General features: G+C 38.7%; 1 protein-coding gene across 6 annotated transcripts in view; it reads right to left on the bottom strand.

Moving 5' to 3' along the window:
* FUT8 (fucosyltransferase 8) overlaps positions 1–23068 on the bottom strand; it is a 352844-nt gene that overhangs the window by 282661 nt on the left and 47115 nt on the right. For 5 of the 6 annotated variants that reach the window (XM_025391950.1, XM_025391955.1, XM_025391952.1 and 2 more), the window contains one exon: positions 7155–7252. The exons of the other annotated variant lie outside the window; for it this stretch is intronic. The gene's annotated coding sequence lies outside the window, so the exon portion shown is untranslated. The remainder of the gene's footprint in view (positions 1–7154; positions 7253–23068) is intronic. 6 annotated transcript variants of the gene reach the window in all.

Genomic DNA, 23068 nt, shown 5'->3' with positions numbered 1-23068 from the left:
CTCTTTCTGAGTAACTCCTTAACATTCTTTTCTTTAACGTTAAGAAAATATATTAGCCAGGCACGGTGGCTCCCAGCACTTTGGGAGACTGAGGTGGGGAAATTGCTTGAGCACAGGAGTTCAAGATCAGCCTGGGCAACATGGCAAAACTCCATCTCCACAAAAAATATAATAAATTAGCCAGGCATGGTGGTGTGTGCATGTGCACCTGCAATCACAGCAACTCAGGAGGCTGAGGTGGGAGAATCACCTGAGCCAAGGAGGTCAAGGCTGCAGTGAGCCATGACTGCGTCAATGTACGCCAACCTGGGCGATGGAGTGAGGCTCTGTCTCAAAAAAATAAATAAAGACAGAAAGATAAAAAATTCTCCTACTCTTTTAATTGACTAGAATATAAATGTAAATAGAAATATGATAGAGGTATATCTTTTTATTATTGTAATTATAGTGTCTATTTAATTTCTATATTCTGTCTATTTTAATACATTTTATTTCAGGTATTGCTGGAGTGTTACTGCTAATTCTATATTCTAATGTATCTTCTAAAATTAATCAAATACATTACCATTGTTACAAGGTCTAGTGAGAGTCTCTGAATTGCCCAAATATCCACTATGAAAACATTCAGTACAATTTGTGCGTGATGGAAGGGCTACATACAGGAAGTGGTGAGAGAATCCCATCACCCCCTAGTATATGGTTTTGAATTTCTTCCATATGGAATGAATAAAAATCCCTCTTTTCTCCTACTTCAGTAACTTTTGTCCAGATCTAAAAATACTGGTTCAACCTGTACTTATACTTATCATCAATATCTAGTCATTGTTCATTTGTAACTTCAAAGAACAAGCACATACACGACCACAGGGGGTTTTGGTGGTACCAAAGAATTTTTTAGTGCCCACAATATCTCTATGAAGTAATTATTACATACTTTCAACATGATTCAAAGAAAGAATTCAAATACCATACTACAGTGACCTATTTAAAACATAAAGAAAACTCAATAGCATATGAATAACTTACACCTAGAATTCTAACACCATGCGCCACCTCACAGTACTATTACCATTCTCTAGTAAGAATTTTTCTAAAATCTCTCAACCACAAGAATGACATGAGAGACAAACGTGGGCAACGAAGGCAGGACCACATTCTCATATTCACTTCAGGAAAGGTTATTTCATTTTGTGAACTCAGCCTGAGGGTGCAGCATTTTTCTAACTTTAAGTGACCTGCAGAATGCTCCTCTTCCAAATACACTATTCAAGTTGAAAACCAAAATGGTAAGTCAGAGAGATCAGGGCAAACAGCATGTTTACCTAATATCTTCATGAATTAGCTTCACCCAAATAAACAAAACAAATTAATTTATGCATGCTACATTCACAAGTTAGAGTCTATCTGATTAGCACTTAACGCATTTTCTATTCCCTTTATATTTTGTGACTCCAGCAAGACTAATATTAATATGGTATATAGCAGGCACTCAACAATTATAAAACTTTAGAATCTGAGAACTAGATATGTCCTAAAGATCATTTGGTTTACTCTTCTTCTCTTCCTCAGGCCTCAAATTTTATCTATAAGGAAACTGAAACGAACCCAGTAGTCTCACAGACAGTTCTTTTGGCAGAAAAAGTATCAAAGAACTGAAACCAAATCACCTCACCAGATGCCAGACCCCTCATTCACCAATATTGCTTCCTTGCCCCTCCCAAGTTCCTGTTTTCTTACACATTGTTATATTTCTTCTCTGCTATATAAACCTTGGTTTTAGTCAGTCAGGGAGATGAAATTGAGACTGAGCTCCCATCTTCTCAGCTGCTGCACCTGATTAAAGCCTTCTTCCTTGGCAATACTCGTTGTCTCAGTGATTGGCTTTCTATGCAGCAAGCAGCAGGACCTAGACTGAACTCCTGGTGTATCAGTAACAACCTAATAGCTGAAGAAGACAGTAACTTTCTTAAGCTAGTTAATAACACAGCAGAACTAAGGTAAGGATGCAGAACTAAGGTAAGGATGCAGAGCAGAACTAAGGTAAGGATGTCCAAACTGATTTTCTTTCTACTATACCATGCGGTTGTCAAGAACTCTGAAGAACCTAAGATTTTACCCTACATGCAAGCTAACATCAGTCTACCATAGTTTCATGGACACTGAGAGCAAACACCATGTACCTACAGTTTGGACACTGAAGACTGAAACTACACGTCCCCCATACTGAGTTGAATAAGTGTCCTCCCAAAATTTATAACTGCTGGAAATAGGGTCTTTGCAGATATAATCAAGTTGGTATAATGTCATTTTGGATTAGGACAGACCCTAATACATGACTGGAATTCTTATAAGAAGGAAATTTGAACACAAACACCCACAGAGGGAAGATGTCATGTGAATACTGAGGTAGATATTGGAGTTATGCTACCACAAGTCAAGAAACACTAAGGATTTCTGGCATCCACCATAACCTAAAAGAAGAAGAAAAGGATTCTTACCTAGAGCCTTCAGAGAGAGCGTGGCCCTGCCAACACCTTGATTTCAGACTGCTAACCTCCAAAACTGTGAAAGAATAAATTTCTGTTATATTAAGCCACCCAGTTTACGGTGCTTTGTTATAGCAGCCCTAGAAAACTAATACACTCACACACACAACTTTCTAGGTACATTAACATGACTTTACCAGTCCACTGTCTTAATTAGCATAACTGCTATTCTAGGAGACTCTTGCAGAAATATAATGTGATTGTTCACTACAGACCTTCTGGAAAGACCCATCAACTCTCCGGCAGTTTTCAAAATCTTTATCTTACTGTTTCAACCAAACCTAAACTGTTTTATCATGACACCTACCCAATCCTAATCAAGCCTCATCACCACCACTGAAAGATCCAACTTAAACCGAACTTCAAATTCTCAAATTTTGACCTAAGACACTACCAAAGATCTCTTAAGGTGGTGTTCTCCCTTACCACAATAAGCAATAAACTCAGCTTTGTTTTATCAATAGGTTGTGTTAGTGATATCTCATAAACTAGCATCAGATAATCCTGGCAGAAGTTATAACACTCCTAGGTCAGAAACAAAGAACAGTTTACTACTCACAACAACAACATAGACAGAGTACCATATTTTGTACTGGTTCCTCAAGCTCTAATTCCTAAAGGCCAATAAAAGGAAAACCAAGTGCACATACTGTGGGTTGCACTGCAGGACAAGAAAACCTAAGCTTACGAAACTCCAATCTTTAAAAGGAGCTACAAGCAAAAATGCCCAACCTTTTCCCAGAGAGATTATCGTAATTATCCCGGCCAGCAAAGAAATGTGCCATCTGTCCTAATGGAAGCACTATTTCTATCTTCCTAGGCTGTTTGCTAAATAGATTTCTTTGAAAAAGATAGCCCCCAACAAAAGCTATCAGTACTCTGCTCAGCAAATGTGCAGAAACAGAAGAGACCCATAAGATTGAAGAGAAATGTCTCTCAATACCTATTTCCTTTGTCCTAAAAGACTAAAAAGATTCTTAGAGAATCAAGATGAAATTGGTACAATACAATGAGAAGATGTTTCCAAAGAAAATACATAGAGCAAAAAGGTACACTTTCTTCTCTCAAAAATCTGTATAAACTAAAACCACTTCAGCAGAGTCACAATCTTATAACAAGCCTATATATCAAATATCAAAAGTAAATACTTAGATATTTGGATCCTATTTTCATTTTAAAATGTTCCATTTCTAGAAAAGTCTCTCAAACAAGTTTTTATTTTTATTTTATTATTTTTTAACTTTAAAATAAAATGCTATTTTTTTTTAATTATTTTTTGGCTGTTTCTCACAGTGAATCAAGTTTTATCACTAATTTCCAATGCCTGGCAGTGTTCATGAAATAAAAGAGACTAGTAGTTTTAAACTTCACCAATATTACCTGACTTTAATGTGGACCTTAATGCCTTTTTTTAAAATAAGAAAATAAAGACCCAGAGAGGTAAGATAGTAAGCTTTTACTCATACAGCTATCTGGAGACATTGCAGTGTAGCGTTCATTTTACTCATCATTCTGTCTCTCTCTCTTTATCCTGGGATCACTGCTTAACCTAATGGATGGGATAAAGTTAAATTACTCAATTTAATATTCTTTACAAAAACTCAGTTTTTGTTTATTTCTTTTGCAGTTAATTTTAAGTTAAATGGGCTACTATTTAAACAGTGCAAGATAGGATCTCAATTTTCAAATATTAAAAAAAATGCTTATATTGAATATATAGCTAGAAAAATCTAAACTTTATTTTTTAACAACCTCAAAATATTTTATGTGAATTAAAGCATATTAAATTTAAATTTAAATATCGCTTTTATTTTCATAAATACTTTACATAAATATTGACCTTAGAATTGTGGTTTAAAATCTAAATACCCTAAAATCCTGAAGAAATCATGACTTCTGAGCACAGCATTATCTTTGACTCTGTGTTGCATTTGCCCACTGAATAGATAACTATTCTCTTTCAGAAGTATCTCTAAAATGCTCTGACTCTGCCTAAAATGTTTTTTCTATTTAAGAAATGCTCTCTGACCACGGCGCCTCACATCTATAATCCTAGCACTTCAGGAGGCTGAGGCGGGCAGACTGCTTGAGCCAAGAAGTTCAAGACCAGCCTAGCCAACATAGCAAAACCCCATCTCTTCTAAAAATACAAAACTTAGCTGGACATGGTGGCACACATTTGTAATCCCAGCTACTCGGGAGGCTGAGGCAGGAGAATGGTGTGAACCCGGGAGGCGGAGCTTGCAGTGAGCTGAGATCCGGCCACTGCACTCCAGCCTGGGCGACAGAGCGAGACTCCGTCTCAAAAAAAAAAAAGAAAAAGAAATGAAAGGAAAAAAAAGTTTTAAAAAAATGTTTTCGGAGAACACAATACGGCAGGCCACTTATCTATAGAGATACTATGAAAGTTACATAATTCAACTAAACATGTTCAGAAACAAGAAAACAGTTTAAAGTTGCAGTAAGTCTTTTAGTGTCCAGGCTTAGAAGCTAGAGTCTAAACCATCCAACATTTTCTCAGTCAGAGCATAATACTTTCTCAAGACCTTTTTATTTCTATAACAAATAATGAACTACAGTTTCCTTATAAATATTCAAATAGGGTTTCAAGCTACTTTTTGAGGTCATTAATTTCCCCAAGGCAGAAAGACAGTTTCTATCCTTTCATCCTACATATTCATTCAAGAAAGTTTAAATTGACTTTTGCATGCCCAACCTTTACCCTGTTTAAGTATGTTTTTAATATAGAAGAATTCTAATGTACTTGACTTTTATAGATGACTTTTGAAGCTACCTATATAAGGTTTAACGATATTAATCTATCTGTATATTTCTGATCTACCATATATTCAAGAAGGCTACCTATTATCTCCAAAATCAGGAAACACCACAAGTTCCAATAGATCCCCTTTCTAATAATTTTACATCATTTCTCTTTCTGTACTCAAAATGACCATAAATTGCAAGTTTCTTCCCATAGCCACGATGTCCGTTGTGTTCTCCTTACGTTTTAATAACATTTTTAAAAAGAAATGCAACCACAGCCTAAAAGGCAATAGTTAAATCATTACCGCTCTTTAATATTAGCAACAACAAAAAGTAACTTCTATTAGTAAAAAGTATATGGGGTCGGGGGATGAAGAAAGGTTGATTAATGGGTACAAACATACACCATACACTTAGAAGAAATAAGACCTGGTGCTCAATAGATCAATAGGGTGATTATAGTTAACCTTTGTTGACTGTACCTTTCAAAATAGCTAGGAAAGAGAATAATTAAAATGTTCTTAATATAAAGAAAAAATGAATATTTAAGTTCATGGATATTCCAATTACTGATTTGATTACATAAAGGTATTAAATTATCACATGTACCCTGAAAATAAATACATACATCTAATATATATCAATGCAAAAAAAAAAAAATTTTTTTTTTAAGACAGAGTCTCACTCTGTCACCAGGCTGGAGTGCAATGGCGCAATCTCACCTCACCACAACCTCTGCCTCCTGAGTTCAAGCGATTCTCCTGCCTCAGCCTACCAAGTAGCTGGGACTACAGGCATGCAACACCATACCCAACTAATTTTTGTATTTTTAGTAGAGACAAGGTTTCACCATGTCGGCCAGGATGGTCTCGATCTCTTGACCTCATGATCTGCCCACCTCAGCCTCCCAAAGTGCTGGGATTACAGGTTTGAGCCACTACGCCCGGCCAAATTTTTTAAAGAACATAGAATCACATTTTTATTTTTTTAATGTATGACTGCAGCAGTTTTATGATCATCAGAAACTACAAACAGCCTAAATATCCATAAACAGGTAAATGAATAAACTAATTATGGTATCCATAAAGTGGAACACTACTCAGCAATAAAAAAAAAAAAAAAAAAAAAATACTACTGATACACAACTACTGATGCACACAGCAACATGAATAAATCTCAAATATATTATTCTAAGTGAAAGAAGCCAGGATTTAAAAACTACATATTAGATGATTCCAATTAAATGACATATTGGAAAAGGCAAACTATAGGGATAGAAAGCGATCAGCGATTGCTAGGGATTGAGGTATAAGGAGAGGTTAACTACAAATGAGCAACATGAGCAAATTTGGAAGGTTTGGAAAATGCTTTAATTGTGGTGACATATATATGTCAAAATTAATAGAATGAACGCTAAAAATAAATAAAAATGTTAATGTAGGACTGAAATCTGGACAAGAATACCTTTAAAAGTCAGCTACTAAAAATGTCAGAAATGTTTAAGATGAGTTGCTTATTTTTAGCACCAAAAAATGCCACACAACGATGCCAAAAGTTAATGTATCGCGTTCAACCACAACTTTTTATCCAGCCCCATAATTTAAACTACAAAACTATTTAAAAGGAAGTAAAATATTTTTCAATGTATGCAGTGAATATTGTACACAGTAGGCAGTAAGAAAATGTTTCTTAACTAATACACAATTTAACAGAGCTTAGACTGACTTGGCCTTTCTACTTTACTGGTACGTAACATGTAGCTTTAACCACAAAATTATCTATTTCTCAAAAATATTAACACATAATTAGAAAAAGGAAGTGCTGTCCACAAAATACACTAACCTGAATTTGTCCAGTTAATCAACAAAGGCAATAAGTCACTTTATCTTGAATAAAAAGACCATTAGGGTCATTGATATCCTCTGAGCAAAAGCAGCAACCTGGAACAAAATAAAAATATATGAAATTCAGCCCTTGACTCAAGCTTCAGTTAGCATTATTTTTTATATATATATATATATATATATTTTTTTTTTTTTTTTTTTTTTTTTTTTTTTTGAGACGGAGTCTCGCTCTGTCGCCCAGGCTGGAGCGCAGTGGCCCGATCTCAGCTCACTGCAAGCTCCGCCTCCCGGGTTTACGCCATTCTCCTGCCTCAGCCTCCCAAGTAGCTGGGACTACAGGCGCCCGCCACCTCGCCCGGTTAGTTTTTTTTTTGTATTTTTTTTTTTTTAGTAGAGACGGGGTTTCACCATGTTAGCCAGGATGGTCTCGATCTCCTGACCTCGTGATCCGCCTGTCTCAGCCTCCCAAAGTGCTGGGATTACAGGCTTGAGCCACCGCACGCGGCCTATTATATATATTTTTAAATCCCTTTAACTTTTCCTTACATAGCCAATCACAATGAGACGTGACAATGTGCTAGCAGCCCTCATTCTCAGAGCCTCCTCAGCCTTGGTGTCCACTCTGGCGGCGCTTGAGGAACCCTTCAGCCCGCCACCGCACAGTGGGAGCCTCTCTCCGGGCTGGCTGAGGCCAGAGCCTCCTCCCACTGCTTGCAGGGAGGTGTGGAGGGAGAGGCGCGGGAGGGAACCGGGGTTGTGTGTGGCGCTCGCGGGCCAGTGCAAGTTACAGCCGGCACCGGCACGGGTATGGGTTCAGCCGGCCGGCACATGGAGCGGCCAGCTGGCGGCGCCAGCCCAGGGCAGTGGGGGGCTTAGCACCTGGGCCACCAGCTGTGGAGGTTGCGCCAGGTCCCCCAGCAGTGCCGGCCCGCCGGTGCTGCACTCAAATTCTCCCCGGGCCCTAGTTGCCTCCCCATGGGGCAGGGCTTAGGACCTGCAGCCCACCATGTCTAAGCTCCCCATCTGTGGCCAGAGCCTCCCCGACAGGCACTGCCCCCTGCTCCATGGCGCTCGGTCCCATCGACAGCCCAAGGACTGAGGAATGCAGGCACCGCCCAGGACTGGCGGGCAACTCCGCCTGCAGCCCCACTGCAGGATCCACTAGGTGAAGCCAGCTGGGCTCCTGAGCCAGATGGGGACTTGGAGAACTTTTGTATCTAGCTGGAGGATTGTATGTGCACCAATCAGCACTCTGTATCTAGCTAATCTGGTGGGGACTTGGAGAACTTTTATGTCTAGCTAAGGGATCATAAACACACCACACACCAACCAGCACTCTGTGTCTAGCTCAGGGTTTGTAAATACACCAATCAGTACTCTGTGTCTAGCTCAAGGTTTGTAAACACACCAATTGGTACCCTGTAACTAGCTAACTCTGTATCTAGCTAACCTAGTGGGGACTTGGAGAACTTTTCCCTCTAGTACTCTGTGTCTAGCTCAAGGATTGTAAACACACCAATCAGCACTCTGTCAAAACGGACCAATCAGCTCTCTGTAAAACAGACCAATCAGCAGGATGTGGGTGGGGTCAGATAAGGGAATAAAAGCAGGATGCCCCAGTCAGCCAGTGGCAACCCGCTGAGGTCCCCTTCTGCACTGTAGAAGCTTTGTTCTTTCTCTCTTTGCAATAAATCTTGCTGCTGCTCACTCTTTGGGTCTACGCTGCCTTTACGAGCTGTAACACTCTCCACGAAGGTCTGCAGCTTCACTCCTGAAGCCAACGAGACCACAAACCCACTGGGAAGAATGAACAACTCCAGATGCGCTGCCTTTAAGAGCTGTAACACTCACCACGAAGGTCTGCAGCTTCACTCCTGACAGTGAGACCACGAACCCACCACAAGAAGGTCCAGACACATCTGAACATCTGGAGGAACAAACTCCGGACACACCATCTTCAAGAACTGTAACACCGCGAGGATCCGCGGCTTCATTCTTGAAGTCAGTGAGACCAAGAACCCACCAATTCCGGAAACAATAACATGCAAATTCACTTATTTTGTACATTGACTTATTCTGTAAGTAGCCCTTTCCAAATGTCAACAAAAAATGGGTTTTCATTTTGCAAATTATACCCAAACTCAGTAACACTCAGTGGCTTAATTTGCTCCATAGTTCAACTTAAAATAAGTTAGCACTCATATAACTTGCTTTGTGAATATAAAATTCTTTAACTTTGTCTATCTTTTAACATAAAAGGCATTCAGAAGTATACCTCTTTTCAGACCAAAGCTCAAAATCTTTTGTATTTCTCCTCGATTTTGTATGACACCTCGATTAGCTCTGTAACCTACTTTCTTACTATCTTCTACACAAACTTCCACTAAAGCCAATTTAATTTTCTTTCTTTCCATAGAACAATCTGTTTATTCTCAGCTGTCGCCCCACAATACACCATTCGTTTTTTTAAAAAACAGGGATTTTTTTCTCCTTTATCAATCAATGCATATCCATCAGCTTTCTCAAAATCCATCCCCTCTATATCTCCCTGCCTAACAGCTGACATAATCATTCTATACTCCATTAATCTTCGCTAGAATATTTTGCTACCTTATACATGCACCATCTCATGCAGTCTTTTGATCAGGGACCCTTCTCCTACTTCATTTGTTGCTGCCTCTCCCTCATCCAGTATCATGTTTGGCACACAGTAATCAATATGATTAACTGAAAAGTGAAATGGCCTTAATAAAGATTCACACATCAAATGTTCACTGAGTGTGTAGTATGTGCAGGTCACCAAGTACAAAAACCCAAGAACAGTACAAAGACACAATACATTCTATAGAAATGTGTCTTTCTGCCAGTCGCTTTACTCTTACATCAACAACATGAGATTTTTCTCTGATTGACATTATTAATTGTGAGAAATAGTTTTTCTCCAATGACATCAAAGTCTACTGAAAACAATTTTAGGCAATTACAACTAATATAAAAGCAATATCACCAACTTAAACTCCTCCCACCACGAAGGTAATACAACTATTTTCTTTTTTTAAAGATTTTAAAATTTATTTTGTTTTACTTTATTGTAGAGACTGGGTCTTTCTATGTTGCCCAGGCTGGTATCAAACTCCCGGGCTCAAGTAATCCTCCTGCCTCAGCCTCCCAAAATGCTGGAATTGCAAACATGAGCCACCTTGGAGTGCAAAAAACCAAGAATAATAATGCTTTATTATTTACATTACCTCATAGATCTATTTGAAGAAAACATAGTCAACTACTCCCAAAGCCCATAAACATACAATTACCAAATAGTCATTAAGTCTAAAATCAGCAAAGGTTTACTGTAATTCTTTCCTGTAACTTCACCCAAAAGTCTTTGCCAAACTCCACAATAATCCAATAGTATGAAATGTATGCCTCCAGCCATTATGGAATAACTGGTAACAGATTTACCCTCAGATGGTAAGCAACTGCAAAACCACACAAAAATACATGACCGTTTCCAGACAGTGAACAACAATTAGTATAGATCTGTGTTCCCTGAAACAAGAAAACAAACTACATAAGGCCTATGACCACACTGGCTTTCTGCCTAGAGACATGTTCTAGATACCCTTGCCAACAGGGAAATTCAAAGCAAAATATAGCAGTTCTGCTAACTTGAAAAGAACGGAGTTTGGAACAGTGGAGGTGGCAAGAATTACTAGAATAATATACCAGAAAGGAGAAACTTAAGCAGAAAAAAGCTATAGATACGTACATTGGGGTCTACTTGAGTCGTCAACTAAATACTAATCTACACATGCTTAGGGTGAAATTCCATAAAGTCAGACAAAAACATCTGCCAGGAGGTAAAATATGAACAACTCCGGGTTGACACTGAGCTCGGAGACATCTGAGTTCCATCCAGCCACAGTAGAGGCATCTCTTTACACTCTAGGCAATAGGTACAGACCTCAGGAGGGCTAAATTTGTCCTAGAATAAAGATTACTCTGTAATGATCCCAACAGAGCTTAAAAACAAGTCTTGAATGGACAATATGATCCTCAGTTTAACATCTGTAACCAACAGCCAGAATGGAAAAGTCTCATAATTCATGAAGCATAAACTATTCAGAAAGGTTTTGCCTAGTAGTCAGGAAAATTAAGTGGTTACACTTAACAAAGATTAAAAGCAATACCTAAAAGTTAAAAAACACTTCCAAAGAACTTCAATACAGACCAGGAAAAAGTTCAAAAAATATCTACAGGCACCGGGGCTGGTGGTACGCACCTGCAGTCCCAGCTACTCTGGAGGCTGCAATAGGAGGATCACTTGAGCCCAAGAGTTGAATACTGCCATGGGCTATGATCATGCTACTGCACTACACTATTGCCCAGGCAACAGAGCAAGACCCCATCTCTTAATAAAAAAATAAAAATAAAAATAAAGAATATAGGAATATAAAAATGTCCAGCACCCAACAAGGTACAACTTACAATGTTTTATTTTACATGCCTGATACGCATCAATTAATTAACAAGTAGGTTAAAAAAATTAAGGCAAGAAAATATAGCCAGAAGGAGAGCTATCAATCAATCAATCAAAACCAACCCAGAAATGACAGGGTTGGTAGAATTAGGAGACTAGGACATTAAAAGTTATTATATATCTGTTCCATGTGTACTAAAAGCCAGAAGAAAGGTGAAGTATATTAAGTAAAGACACAGAACAAAAAAGACCCAAGTTGAACATCTAGAAATAAAAAGTAGAAGGTTGGAGGTCCTCTACCTGACACACCTGTTGAATTATGAAGTTTTTTTGTCTGATGGATTCAGGCCCTATTCCTAGCCATGTGTGAGCTGAGTATTGTATTATTCCCTTCAATTCATTTTCGGTGGTTCTTCCGCAGCTTCCTGTAGTTTCCTTACAGGCATATATTGATCACTAGTCAACTGAATTCTTGAAAGGAATTTCTACAGATCTGTGAAGTTCTGTCTCTTGCAGCTTTCTCCTCTCTCGTACTCTACCTTGTGAACTCTAGCTGCCTTGGCCCCCCAATCTCCCAGCTAGCTCCACCTCTTCAATACAGAGAAATCTCTAGGCTCCTTCTGGGTTCCACTGCTTTGTTCCACCCCTACAAACTCTCTCTAGGTGGGAACTAGAGCAACTGCATGATCTCGCCTAATTTGTTTCCCATCCCTTGGGGATCAATGTCTTTTGCTGCTTGATGGCAAATGTCTTGAGAACTGTTGTTTCATTATTTTGTACCATTCTTTAGTTGTCTTAGGTGCAAAGACCATCCCTGTTAGTCCATCTTATCTGGAAACACTGCATTTTTAAAGGGGGACTATGAACTAAATTAACTTTGTGACAGCACTAAATGCTGAAATTTCCTAAATATTAGATGTATTCAATAAATACCACTTATATGTCAATACGTTATCCTAAAGTGAAGAAGCATAAATAGGATCTAAGAATCAGAAGGAACTCATATGAAAACAAAGTATTACCACAGGGGAAACAAAGTATTTAAGAAATGCATATTATTGACAGGAATGGGGGACAGAGAAATTCTAGGTAGAAAATGGCAGGTCCCCAGTAAAACCTCACCCTCAAGCCAAAAAGTCTAAAACCGTGGCCTAAAGTGAGAATTTATATCCCTGTTTTCCGGCTCAAATATTGCCTTTTCCTAAGCCACCCACAGCCCTGCCCCATCCCATCCTGTGCCTATGAAAGCTCCAGACTCAGCTGGTAGACAAGACCACAGCTGGACATCAGAGAGAGGCAGCTTGACTTCAGAAGGACAGCTTGATGGCATTACTAAACAGAAGAATCTGGCCGGAGGTGGTTGAACTTCCCAGGGGAAGATTACCTACCCACCCTGTCCCCTTTCTTCCATTTCCGCTGAGAGCCACTTTCATTTGCAATAAAATCCCCTGCATTTACCATCTTTCAATTCATTCATGCAACCCCATTTTTCCTGGGCACCAGACAAGAGCTCAGGAGCCACAAAAGTGTGGATACAAAAGGCTTTCACACTGGCCCTTTGCCCTCACTGGCAAAGGGCAGCCACCTCACACAAAAAGGCAAAGGGTCCACTAAGCTGTTAACACTTAAGCTGTCCACGGACAGCAGAGCTAAAAGAGCACTGTAACACACCCTCTGGGGCTTCAATAGTCACAGTTACCCACTTCTGGACACTGCTGTGGGGCCTGCACAGAGTTCACTCCTGCTATGGCTAAAGCATCTGGCCGGTTCTGGCACCCACTGATATGCACACTCCCTCCTGCAAGGGGTAGAATGCAGTGGGTTCGAGTGAGTGGAGGTTGAGCCCTCTGACGCCAAAGTGGCCGGCTGGTTCCAGCACTCATTCACCCCAATTCCCACACCCGTTCACTTGCGCGCTCCCTTCCACAAAGAGTTAAGAGTGGTGGGCTGGGGCCCGGCACGGTGGCTCACGCCTGTAATCCCAGCACTTCGGGAGGCCGAGGTGGGTGGATCACGAAGTCAGATCATCAAGACCATTCTGACTAACATGGTGAAATCCCGTCTCTACTAAAAATACAAAATATTAGCTGGGCGTGGTGGCAGGCCCCTGTAGTCCCAGCTACCCGGGAGGCTGAGGCAGGAGAATGGCATGAACCCAGGAGGCGGAGCTTGCAGTGAGCGCCACTGCACTCCAGTCTGGGCAACAGAGTGAGACTTTGTCTCAAAAAAAAAAAAACAAAAACAAAACAAAACAAAAACTGGTGGGCTGGGTAAACGAGGCACCCCTGTTGCGAGTCCCACAAAGGAGTCAGGGAAATATCCTGCTTCATTATGTAATAGAAAAAAATGATCAACCAAGAAAGTTTACTTTCATGATAGCTGAATATCAACAGCATCCAAAGAATAAACAATATCCAGTAATCAGCAATAAAAACCCAATGTAAGAAAAATCCCATTTTAGAAAAGATACAAACTGAAAGATTTCTCTGAGAAAAAATAAATATACCCGAAAAGATACAACCAAGAGTGCAGCACATAATAACATATCCATGTCAAATATATGGAAGAAATTATTCACTTAAGAAGAAATGCTATACTTGCTTATCATTAGTGGCACTAGAATTCATTCGAACATTACAAGATTTGCTGTAGATTGTACATGAACATAATAAAGGAAGAGAAGCAAAACAGTAAGTAGAAGTCTTCAGGAGAAATAGAATACCTATAGAACTAAATAAACATGTTATCTCCATGATGGAAAAAAGAAAGTATACAGAAGGAAAGATCTGTTAGATTTTAAAATAAAGAAGTACAAAAAAAGAGGCTAGGAATCACAGATTTTATTTTCAATCTGTAATGTTGAACAGAGTCAGTCATTTTTACCCACACTGTTAGGAAGAAAGAAGACTGTGAGCTAAACTGAACATACCCTAGGTGAAGAAAAACAGTAAATGGCCCATTGAGTCTCATCTTTAAAGAAATACATCTTGTTCTAAAAAAGGAAACCACACACACATGCATACAAATACACATAAAATCACATATGAAATGAAGAAGAAAACCAAAGTCATGGGAAAACATTTTTAACAGATGACAAAAACAAACTTTCATCAGTGGTGAAATTGGTCACTTTTAAGAAAAAGAGGAAAGTACTGTGTTGATAATAAAAGGGCTATTTACCCATAAAAAGTGAAAGCTATAAACATGTTTAAAAAGCTAAGTATGACTCAGGCACTACTGAATCTCGTAACACTGATTGTCCTAAGGTCATTCTAGGTTTCCCCAAAGCTGGACTTCAAACAGGGAGATGCTTCAACCAAGAAAGTGAGCTTTCCACAGTGAAATAGGGTAAGGTAGGGGTGGGGACAGCCTGGAAGAGGCTGCTCACCATAGTATGGGGTATGCTGCTCACGGCTAAGGTAAAAAAACAGTAAGGCAGGACCTCAATGTCTTCTAGCTATGGGCCAATGTTAAGAGAGAAAACACAAGAAGGATGAAAGCCTCAGAGGAGAAAAGCACACTGACAATGGTATATTGCTTCCTTTCCTTCTTTCTCTGTAGTGTTGATACTCTAAGTGACTCCAGTATATCAACAGAAGCTGCATTCTTTCTATTTTGGCAAAAAGAAAAATAGTTAAGGTAGGTGATAAATACTAACAAAAACTAGAGACTAAAATGGATTCTAGGAATAAGTGAAAAAAACAAAAAAGTCTGTTTTGTCCACTATTTCAACAAAAATGAATTCATCATTGTAAGACTGTCAAACTCATATTTATTGGTAAGCAAATGTTTCCCATAATTATTCTGACAATTAACATTACTTTACAGTAAAATAAGTTATAACTAATTTATTCACTACTCCCCCTCCTTTGGTGAAGTTGTCTACATCATCAACATAAACTAGTACGAAATCAACTATGTTAAATTTTGTCTAGTTTCTTACCAATTAAAAGGGTCTATTTATTTATTCATAATGGTCTAGGTAAATCTGTCCTAAATTTGTAAGTTCTATTTGACATTACAAAATCAATTACCTTGTTTTCTTCCTCCTTCTCAAACCAGGCTAATATGCCAAAAATCACTAAAACAATTTAAGTGATTTCTGTCATCCTTAATTCATATATTCATATAAATAGCTGTGTAAAATCACCTAAAATAAAAAATAATCTGAAAATTATAAAGGAAAATTGTATCAGTATATATTACAATCAAGATGCTTTTATAGTCATTATCCTTTCAGTTAGTCTGAATTAAGAAGGTAAAATACCAAAATTTCTGTTACAATACCATCACTCTTTCTAAATTCCCATGGGACACAGTTTGAATTTATAAATCCTTTTCAACTTCCTATACATTTTAACTGGTTGTTTTTCCCACCCCATCCCCAAAAGATTGGGCACACCATGAGAACAGAGCCTATATCTATTCACCCTTATATCCCTTAGTGGTTTCTAGCACACTACATTAACACATATTATATTTAGTATTTTCTACTCACCAATATCCCTTCTACCTATCTCACAAGGATATTGCAAGGATCAAATAGTACAATATTTATGAGAGTATTGTCCTTGAAATATTGTGCGGATATCAGATGTATTTTATTTCATTATTGTCTATGATTATTCTAAATCTTAGCTGGCAAGTAGTGGTATGCTATAGGGAATGAGAACAGAACAAATGATCCTTCTGATAAGCATGAGTTTGATGGTTGCTCCATTGCCTCCTTTATTTCACCCCCCATTCTATAGGTTCTAGACCCACTTAACTCATGACCAAAGCTTTCATCACCCTCTACCCACATCATCCCAGCACTCTTCACCACACCACAAACATCATCTGGTGTTTTTATGGTTTCTAGTACCAGCTGCACTTCCAGCTCCCAATCTATAGTTCATAACCATTGGATTTTTTTAGCTACTATCTCTAAGCTATTTCTTAGTGGGTAAGATAAAGAGGTAGAATCAACAGGTCAGGGGTCTTATGACCTAACACTATCCCTGTGATACTGAATAAATCATATCTGTTTCTGTGCCTTTATAAAAACACCAATATAAATATGTCACACTGCCTTAGTTGCACTAATTTAGGTAGGATATGAGGAGCCCAGAATCTGGTTATCGTGCCTTTCAAGAACACATTCTGGCATTGAGAAACTAATCCTGAAACAGAAATGGAAGAGGCTTAGTACTAGTCCCAGCTCTAAACAGTAATTTACTATGTGATCTCGGAAATAACATATCATGTCCCTAGACTTCTAGATATTCTCCTATAATGAAGGAACTGGAATAAATTTTAAAGGTCTCCTCCAGATCTAAAATTCTGAGATGAGAAGCCTACACTGCCACCTTCCAGGGGCCATTAGAATTTTTCAGCTTGTATTTCAATCGACCTTTACCACTTGCTACTAAACATGCCAAAAACATTCTAATAATTCAATCAGACAAGATACCATTTGAAAAAGTGGTATCTTACCTAGCATTGAAAAAATGGTATCTTGTCTGGTTGAAGAAAAAGAATTTTTAGAAGAAAATATTTTATATAATCTTTGTCAAAACATTCCTTTCCAATCCAAAAGTCCTTTTCCTTCATTATTATAAAATAAAGGTATTTTCCTATAACGCGTCAACATAAAATGTACAACGATTACACTGCACCTTGATTTACTGGAAACTAAAAAATACAGCTTATATTCACCAACAAACTCAAACAAAATTTACTTTCTTTTGGTTTTTTTTTTTTTTTTTTTTTTTGAGACAGAGTCTCCTTCACTGTCACCCAGGCTGTAGTGCAGTGTGGGACATCAGCTCTCTGCAACCTCTGCCTCTCAGGAGCAAGTGACTCTTCTGCCTCAGCCTCCCAAGTAGCTAGGATTACAGGCATGCACCACCATGCCTGGCTAATTTTTTGGTATTTTTAGTAGAGACCAGATTTCACCATGTTGGTCAGGCTGGTCTTGAACTCCTGACCTCAAGTGATCCACCCACCTTGGCCTCCCAAAGTGCTGGGATTACAGGCAAGAACCACCATGCTCAGTGCAAAATTTACTTTCTAACACCAGTCCAGGACACCTACAGCACTTTATATTTAATATTTTTCTTAATTTAAAAATGGTTTCAGATTAACAGAAAAGTTGCAAATGGTACAGACAGTTTCTATACACCGTGTACCCAGATTCCCCTATTGTTAAAACCTCACACTGCCCTGGTACATTTGTCACAATTAACAAAACAATGTTATTATTCATTAAACTCCATAATTTATTCAAATAAATATACTAAACATCCAAAAATAACTTCCAGCCAGGTGCAGTGGTGTTCACAACTGCAATCCCAGCACTTTAGAGAGGCCAAGGCAGGAGGACTGCTGGAGCCCAGGAGTTTGAGACCAGCCTGGGCCACGCAGGGAGACTCTGTATCGACAAAAATTTAAAAATCAGCCGGTCATGGTAGCACATATCTGTGGTCCCAACTACTCGGAAGGCTGAGGTGGGAGGACTGCTTGAGCCTGTGAGGTTAAGGCTGCAATGAGCCAAGATTTCAGCCCCGCAGTGAGCCAAAATTGCACCACTGCACTCCAGCCTGGGCAACAGAGCAAGACTCTGTCTCCCCACAAAAAAAAAAAAAAAAAAAAATTCCAAAACAAAAAGCAAAACTTTTTTTAAAAAAGATGAGAACATACAACATAATGAAAGATACATAAATAGAATATATGCAGAAGATATAATAATTATCTGAAGTAAGATTAAGCATATCAATGTCAATAATAAATTCAAAGAGCTTAACTCTTCTATTGAAACAAGATTTTCAGATTGGCTCAGAAAGTAAAACCAATAGTACGCTATATACAAGGGCATACACCTAAAACAAAGTAATTAAGAAATATAAAAGGGAAAAAAGAGGAACAAAGGTATAACAGGCAAATATGGCCAGGTACGGTGGTTCACGCCTGTAATTGCAACATTTTGGGAGGCCAAGGCGGGCAGATCACTTGAGGTCAGGAGTTTGAGACCATCCTGGCCAACACGGTGAAACCCTGTCTCTACCAAAAATACAAAAATTAACTGGGTGTGGTGGTGGGTGCCTGTAACCCCAGCTACCCGGAAGACTGAGGCAGGAGAATCACTTGAACCTGGGAGGCGGAGGTTGCAGTGAGCCAAGATCGCGACATTGCACTTAGCCGTGGGAGACACAACAACAATCCGTCTCAAAAAAAAAAAAAAAGAAAACAGGAAAATACAATCAAAAAGAAAACACGGATTATGATCTTAATACCTCACAATGTAAAATTCAGGCCAAAAAGCATCTAACAAGACAAAGGAGGACACTTCTTTATGCTGAAGGCCAAATTAACAATGAAAAAGAAAAATCAGTTATGAATATCTATTAACCAAAGAGCATGGTCACAACCTTGCAAAGCAAAAATCTATAGTAGATGCATGGAGAAATTAATGGAAACAGAATAATAGCAGGTAAAGCAATAGACGACCTAAGTAACACAATCAATAAGGTAGATTTTACTATATTGTATTTATTATATTGAGTTTTATACTCTGATAGAGAATACAACCCCATTTCAAGTAGACACAGGCTAATTCACAAAAATTGGCCATATATATGGTCATAAATCTCAATAAGTTCAAAAGTAGAAATAACACAAACTACCTATGAATATACACACAATGCAATGCATCCAGAACTGTAAGAAAATAAATTTCTGTTGTTTAGTATCATCCAATCTGTTGTATTTTGTTATGGAAGACTAATACAATTACAGACCAATATCTTCCATGAACAAACATACAAAAATACTTTAACAAAATATCAGCTAATAATATTATAATATAATAAAATCTGGCAATATAGTAGTTCCCCCTTATTCATAGGGGTCCAAGACCCCCAGTGAATGCCCAAAACTGCAGATACTTCCAAACTCTATACACCATGTTTCGTTTTGTTTTGTTTTTTTGAGACAGAGTTTCGCTCTTGTTGCCCAGACTGGAGTGCAATGGTGCGATCTTGGCTCACTGCAACCTCTGCCACCCGGGTTCAAGCGATTCTCCTGCCTCAGCCTCCTGAGTAGCTGGGATTACAGGAGTACGCCACCACGCCTGAATAATTTTTGTATTTTTAGTAGAAACGCGGTTTCACCATGTTAGCCAGGCTGGTCTCGCACTCCTGATGTCAGGTGATCCACTTGCCTCGGCCTCCCAAAGTGCTGGGATTATAGGCATGAGCCACCACACCCAGCCCACCATGTTTTTTTCTATATATACACACTGTATAATATGCATACAACAGACAAAGGGATAATTCAGTCCTGGGCAGGGCGGCACGAAATTTCATCATGCTACTCAGAATACAGTGAAATTTAAATTTAAAATGTATGAATGGTTTATTTCTGAAAGTTTCCATGTCATATTTTCAGACTTCAGCTGATCACAGGTAACTAAAACCATGGAAAGCAAAACTGCACAAGAGACTACTGTATTAAGCATTTATCCTGGCTTTTTAGAAGGAGCTGTAATATACTCTCAATTGACAAGGAAAAGCTACTTATTATAGAAGAATAATAAATACTGAAAAAAATATTACAATTTTTAAAATCATCATTTTGTAACTCCCAATTAATTAATTCAAGCAAGTATCATCAATGAATGTTCAAAACATTACGTAAAGGATAGTTAGGGAACAGACTTTTAGGAGATTGTCAAAGTAGCCTCCCATAATTTTACTTGCTAAATTGCAGAGATAAATGTTCCTTTACAATGGAGAGATCTAGTGGGTCACCATAGTAACCAAGTTATCAAACTTAACATCCCCACCAGTGAGGAAATGACTTTATGTGCTCTGTAATACCACAGTATCATCTACAAAGTGTCTTGCCCAAAACTGTTTAATGCAAATGAAGCAAGCCTACCTTCCATCTACAAGTATATAAGAAACAGAAAAACCACAAGAAAATAAATCAAGAATGTGTGACATTATATGAAACAATCAGCCTGGTCTCTTCGGAAAATAAATCTCATGAGTTACAAAAATTAGGGTGACTTCTCCAGAGCACAATAAACTGAAGATCCTTAACGACCAAATGCAATGTATGAGACTTGATCAGATACTGTTTGAAAAATACACATTTAAAAGATGTTCAGGGAGGCTGGGTGGCTCACGCCTGTAATCCCCACACTTTGAAAGGCCAAGACAGATGGATCACCTGAGGTCAGGAGTTTGAGACCCGCCTGGCTGACATTGCAAAATCCTGTCTCTACTAAAAATATAAAATTTAGCCGGGCGTGATGGCACATGCCTATAATCCCAGCTACTCGGGAGGCTGAGACAGGAGAATCACTTGAACCTGGGAAGCAGAGGTTGTGGCGAGCCAAGATCATGCCACTGCACTTCAGCCTGGGCAACAGAGCAAGACCCTGTCTCAAAAAATATAAATAAATAAATATATATAAAAAGATGTTCAGGGATAACTAAAGAAATCTGAATTACTATTCAATGATATTAGGAAATTATTACTTTTCTTAGCTGTGATGATGATATCCTGGTTACAAAAGAATGTCCTATTTTCAAGTGATGTATGCTGGAGTATTTAGGGATGAATCACACTTTCGACTTTTTTCAAATAGTTCAGCAAAAAAAAGTGTGACACATACATTCAAAGAGACAGACATAAAGACAATAAAGTGGCTGGGTGCCATGGCTCATGACTGTAATCCCAGCATTTGAGAGGCCAAGGCGGGTGGATCACTTGAGGTCAAGAGTTTGAGACCAGCCTGACCAACATGGTAAAACCCCATCTCTACTAAATACAAAAAATAAGTCAGGCGTGGTGGTGCATGCCTGTAATCCCAGCTACTTGGGAAGCTGAGGCAGAAAAATCACTTGAACCCGGAGTCGGAGGTTGTAGTGAGCCGAGATTGCGCAATTGCACTCCAGCCTGGACAACAAGAACAAAACTCCATCGAGAAGAGGAGAGAGCAGACAGAGAAGAGAGGAGAGAAGAGAACTTGGTACACAGTTACTACTCTTTCCATTTTTCTTTCAGAGGAGGGGAGGGGAGGGGAGGGAAGGAGGAGGAGGAGGGGGAAGAGACAACTGGGTATACAGTTACTACTCTTTCCATTTTTCTTTCCTCATTTCATCCTGGTCTGAAAAATAATGTCCTTATTTTATAGTTGAGAAAACTGAGGATCAGTGAGATAAGTAACTTATCACATAGTTCAATGTCAAAACCAAGACCAAGATCCAAATCCACTGCGCTACAGCCTGGGCAACAAAGCAAGACCACATCTTAAAAGAAAAAAAAAATCTCCTATCTTTCATTCACAGCTCTGGGTTTTCTTTATGCCATGAAGTTACTGGCCAATCTTACATAAATTATATTATAAAACAAGCACCCTCAGGAAGAAAGGTTAAACTGAGGAAAGAAATAACAAAGTTAGTTCAAATAATTAGGAAAAAAGTTTAAGCCTACATAACATACAGTAAGAAAATATCTTTTAGATATATTTCAGTTTTTTGGTTTTTCAGGTTTTCTTGAGACAGAGTCTCACTGTCACCCAGGCGAGAGTGTAGTGGCACGAACACAGCTCACTGCAACTTCTAACTCATGGGCTCAAGTGGTCCTCCCACCTCAGCCTCCAGAGGACTTAGGACTACAGGCCCATGTCACCACACCAAGTTTTTAATTTTTGGTGGAGACAGGATCTTACTCTATTGTCCTAGCTAGAATACTGTGGCGTGGTCATGGTTCACTGCAATCTCAAATTACTGGCCTCAAGTGATCCTCCCATCCTGGCCTCCCAAAGTGATGGGATTATAGGCATGAGCTACTGAGCCCAGTATAGTCGTTCTTAAAAGCGTTGAAAAATCATTTTATAACCAAGTATATATTCCATTTATACAATCTTTTTAAGTAGAATATATCCCAATGAATGCCACAGCTTCTTTGATTTGCAAACAGAATATCAAAGTAAAGTCCTTAAGGCTGAAGTTACTACTAGTTGCTAACCAATTTTCCTTTTGTAGGACCCAGATACTCAATCTCACATATACTGTTTTTAAGTTGATTTCAAGTTGTTGTTGCCTATGATAAAATAAGAGATATGTAAGTCATATTCTACTAAAAATATCCTGGATTATATGTGAATCATAACTTTGCCATTCAATTTTTATTATACCCTGAACTTTAACCCCACCAAGCCAGAAATAATAAAACTAAAGTTCATCTTGGGAGAGGGGAGAGACAGCTAAGATGATACTCATTTCTCCCCCTTTCTTAATCAGCCCTCAAACTAAACGATCAAACACAGTATTCCCCAATATTTTTGGCACTAGGGACCAGATTTGTAGAAGACAATTTTTCCACAGACATGGGGGACAGGAGGAGGGGTGGTTTTGGGATGATTCAAGCACATTCCATTTATT

This window comes from Theropithecus gelada, chromosome 7b, assembly GCF_003255815.1.
Source record: "Theropithecus gelada isolate Dixy chromosome 7b, Tgel_1.0, whole genome shotgun sequence".
Lineage (NCBI taxonomy): Eukaryota > Metazoa > Chordata > Mammalia > Primates > Cercopithecidae > Theropithecus > Theropithecus gelada.
The sequence above is the reverse complement of the archived record's forward strand: the minus strand, read 5'-3'. Positions and strand labels throughout refer to the sequence as shown.